The following is a 5,083-nucleotide window of genomic DNA, read 5'->3' on the forward strand; positions in this document are numbered from 1 at the left end:
ATATCATCCAAACCCGCCGCCTTGCCGGATTTCACTTTCCGCAAAGCTTTCACTATTCTCTGTATACAAAACCATTCTCCCTGACCCTCTCAGTTCGCACACCACCTCGACCAAAACACGACATACCTGCCACTATCATCAAACACATTCAACAAACCTTCAGAATAATCAATCCATCTCCTTCTCACTTCACCACGACTTGTCATTACCTCCCCATTAGCCCCCTTCACCGATGTTCCCATTTGTTCTCTTGTCTTACTCACTGCTTCCAAAATATCTTTTTATTTTCCCTAAAATATTATGATACTCTCTCGCCCCAACTCTCATTTGCCCTCTTTTTCACCTCTTGCACCTTTCTCTTGCCCTCCTACCTCTTTCTTTCATACATCTAGTCATTTGCTCTACTTCCCTGCAAAACTCGTCCAAACGCCTCTCTCTTCTCTTTCACTAACAACCTTACTTCTTCATTCCACCACTCACTACCCTTTCTAATCTGCCCACCTCCTACCTTTCTCATGCCACAAGCATCTTTTGTGCAAGCTATCACTGCTTCTCTAAATATATGTTTTTTCCATTCTGCACTCAGTCTTTCCTGGTACTTCCACGCACAAGTCTCCTTTCCAAGCTCATTTACTCTCACCACTCTCTTCACTCCAACATCTTCTCTTATTTTCTGAAAACCTCTACAAATCTTCACCTTCGCCTCCATAAGATAATGATCAGACTTCCCTCTAGTCGCCCCTCTCGGCACATTAACATCCAAAAGTCTCCCTTTCACGCGCCTATAAATTAACACGTAATCTAAAAACGCTCTCTGGCCATCGCTCCTACTTATATACTTATACTCATGTATGTCTCTTTTTAAACCAGGTATTCCCAATCACCAGTCCTTTTTTAGCACAGAAATCTACAAGCTCTTCACCATTTCCATTTACAACACTGAACACCCCATGTACACCGATTATACCCCCAACTATCACATTACTTACCTTTGTATTCAAATCACACATCAATATAACCCGGTCTCCTGCATCAAAGATGTTAACACACTCACTCAGCTGCTCCCAGAACACTTGCCTCTCTTGATCTTTCTTCTCATGACAGGTGCATAGGCACCAATAATCACTCATCTCTCTCTATCCACTTTCAGTTTTACCCATATCAATCTAGAGTTTACTTTCTTACATTCTATCACATACTCCTACAACTCCTTCTTCAGGAGTAGCGCTACTCCTTCCTTTGCTCTTGTCATCTCACCACCCCCTGACTTTACTCCCAAAACATTCCCAAATCACTCCTACCCTTACCCTTGAGCTTCGTTTCACGCAGAGCCAAAACATCTAGGTTCCTTTCTCAAACATACTATCTTTCCTTTTTTCTCATCTTTGTTACATCCACACACATTTAGACATCCCAATCTGAGCCTTCGAGGAGGATGAGCACTCCCCGTCTGACTTCGTCTGTTTCCCCTTTTAGAAAGTTAAAATGCCAGGAGGAGAGGGTTTGTGTCCCCCCCCCCCCGCCCCGGTCCCCCGTCCCATCTCATCAGGTGCCAGTACTTAACAAAGTTATTTAAATCTCAGCATCACACTTGGTTCCCGCCGTCCAACACCAGTCTTCTAGGCCAAGCACTGTCTGCTATGTCTGGTCGTAACTCTTGCGCAAAAGAATGATTCAGGGGGGGTCAGGTGGCGGGGGTAGACTTGGGTAGCTGGGTGTGTTATGAACAATTTTTTTTTCTTATGTTTTCGTGTTTTGTCAGTTCTCTCATAATCTTCCAAACTCTCACCTTTCGCATGCCACATGCATCCCTTGCCATGCCACCACCTACTTCCCTCGCTTCATTTACTCTTACCTTTTGCCATTTCTCTCTTGATTTCTCCTTGTATTTCTTCATACAATTCTACCCACAATGTCATTTTTTCCCGAAAACCTGTACAAATCTTCACCTTCGCCTCCACAATATTATGATTAGACATCCCAACAGCTGCACCTCTCAGCACAATTGCATCCAAAATTCTCTCTTTTAGACGTCTATCTATTAGTATGTGATTCAGTAATGCCTGTTAACCAAATCTCCATGATTCTTTCATTCATTCATTCTGCATTCTGGATTCTCATTCGTTCATTCTGCATTCTGGATTCTCATTCTGCACCCGATCGGCTGAGCGTAAACCTCACTCGCCCCTGCTGCTGATACACCCGATCGCACTATTAGATGTCTGTAGGCTTGTTCCCAAGCGCCTATTGTAGCCAGTGCTTTTGTAGATCGCAAAGTCTCTGAATATCAGAATAGCTGAACAGACATTCAGGGCGCGACATCAGGCCAACCCTATACTGCGGCGCACACGCCCGGGTGACCGTTAGGCCTTGCGGCGGCCAACCCCAACCGCCCGTGCGGCGGTCAACCGCCCGACAGCCACCCCATTACATCACCTCCCGTTCCTTTGGCCATCCATTAGAGTCTCCTTGGAATAGCTTGAAGCTGAGCCCTGCGGCAAGTGGCACAAAGGGAGCCCTTAGTAGGGCTTAGTAGGGGTTAGATAATAGGAGTAAGAAGCTGTTCTGTGGATTACGACGCTTGCTAGTAGGCGGGCTCATACCTTAGAAAAGGACGGCAGTAGGTAGGAGGCCAATCCCTTCAGCTGTGGCGAAAAGTCGGGTCCCGGCCCCTTGTAGGAACAGTTTGCCTTTGTAATGAGCAAAGATGGCTAGCGTAAAGATCAAGTCCAGTAGTACCAGGGATTCTAGACGGAGGAACAAACTTCTGGAAGTGCTTTCCAGAAATGACATATTTGCAACGCGTATCATCTCCATCCCTGATTCCTTCATCGTCATCACCAGCAATGAATCGGAGTTGGACAAGAGTTTTGATGGCAAGACTGACGCAGAGCTAGAGCAGGAAAGCTTCTCTCCACAAATTCCACCTGACTAAAAGCAAATAGGTCGGTGCTCGTCTTCAATGTGGATAATCACTTCTACAACCAAGATGATGATATAAAGGCAGAAATAATGGTAAAAAATAGATACACACAAGGGAAAATTGTAAATATCATAAAATTCCCTTAACTCAAAAATCATGAAAATCACATTCTGCAAGTCAGAAATGCCAAAGAAGGAAACAGAGACTGGACTGCTCTTGTTTTCAACGAGCATTCCATCATTTCATATACAGAAAGATGTCTTACAACATTAAGACATGCTTGAAATGCTACGAGCGAGAGACGCACGTCACAAACCAATGTCCTACAGGAGCAAACTTTTATAAAATCTGCTTTGAATGCGGGAAAGAAGGTCACATATGGAAGGATTGTTTCTCCAGTGTGAAACACTGTCTCAACTGTAAAGGAGACCATATGACGCTAGCCAAGAGATGTCCCAAGAGTAAAGAAATAATCCTAAAAAAAGGAAACAGGACTCAGAGGAAAGCTCATACGCCAACATCATGAAAAGCCAAAATACAACAAATCAGACAACAAACAATCTCATTAGTGCTGAAACGCACACAAAAATCTTCACATGTATTATTCATGCACACCTGGTCAGTATTGCAAAACCAGGTAGATATTCTGAAGACTCTAACAAGACTCTAAATCTTAATAATCTATTTCAAATAATTGTTCCATCAAATCCCCCCTCAGAGAAAATTATAGCAACTTTTCAAGAACCAGCAGCGCCAGTGAATGGGGATGATAATGAAAGCGACAGCTCAGATCCTGAGATAAAGGTAGAAAAAAAAGGACAAGCAAAAAATCAAAAAGACACACTAAAAGAGGCCAGGAAGTCGAACGAGAAGAGAGATAAAAAGAACAGACATAAGGCCTTACAGTTTACACTACAAAACGTACTGGATGACCGTAAGATACATTAACCAAGACTAAACTTTTGAAAGTATTGCATGAAAAGAAATATAGAATGACATACACTATCAAACAATTTACAAGTGAGGACGTTCTTGAATTGATCAATATTAACGCCATTAATCTAGAAAATTGCCTCACTATTCTGGAAGGAGATACGTTTCAAAATCAACGGTCTGGTCTGGTTCAGGAAACGTCGAGACCACAGAGAACAGATAAACCTAAAATAAAGAAGAAGAAGAAGTAAGGAACCGTAAACCAACCCCGTATCATCAACATGGCTAATCCGCTAACAATCATCCAACACAACGGACTAAACTGGAGAAACAGAAGCACAGTTCTTTGCAATATCTATAGACAATACAACCCCGATTCAATCCTTATTGACAGATGACGAAACACTCAAGATTCCACGTTACAAAATACACAGTAAAAGCCTCACAAACACAAACTCAGACGGAACAGCGATTGCAATTGAAACTGATCTCATCTACAAGCTATACGATGACTTGATCTCTGACCTACTAGCAACAGAACTAGACACAAACAAGAGCAAAATCATAATAGCCGCACCATATTAACCTCCCATACGCCCATATGTACCGACGCCAGATTTCATAAAACTTTTTAGACGCAGTTTTCCAGTCTACATGACTGTATATCTAAACGCCAATCATCCATGCCTTGGTTATACTCACAGCAACACACAAGACAGACATATTTACAAACTCCTTCAAGATCGAGTTATACAAAATCATAGCTACAGTTAAAGCCTGGGAAAAATTAGAAATTCAAGAAAACGAAACATTTAAAAAATCAAAAACATCCCTCTGCAGAATTCAAAGATTAGACAGCCTAACAAAAATCAACAACTCATCTCTTCCATTGTATAGATGAAAACACATTTTAACTCATTTAATCAGAAACCAAGATAGCAAGGTGGAGTGCCTAGCAACTGTCTCTTCTTTACTCTCCTTCTTCTTTCCCACAGCTTTACCTTCACCTGTCCCAACTCTTCAATTATTTTTTACCCCTCTAAAAAAAAAAAGAAAAAAGGAAAAAGAAAAAGAAAAACATCTCTCCTATTCATATATGTATATTCATGTATGCCCCTCTCTTTAAATCAGGTATTCCTCATCACCGGTCAGTTTTCACTATGCAACCCCACAAACAGTACATCATTTCCATTGACACAACTAAATAGCTCCTGCCCCAATTACATC

At 42.0% G+C, this 5,083-nt stretch overlaps 1 pseudogene; it reads left to right on the top strand.

The window, feature by feature from the left end:
* The first annotated feature begins 2,707 nt into the window (after positions 1–2,707).
* LOC139764648 (uncharacterized) lies at positions 2,708–4,441 on the top strand (annotated as a pseudogene).
* Positions 4,442–5,083: the final 642 nt, after the last annotated feature.

This window comes from Panulirus ornatus, chromosome 4, assembly GCF_036320965.1.
Source record: "Panulirus ornatus isolate Po-2019 chromosome 4, ASM3632096v1, whole genome shotgun sequence".
Taxonomy (NCBI): domain Eukaryota; kingdom Metazoa; phylum Arthropoda; class Malacostraca; order Decapoda; family Palinuridae; genus Panulirus; species Panulirus ornatus.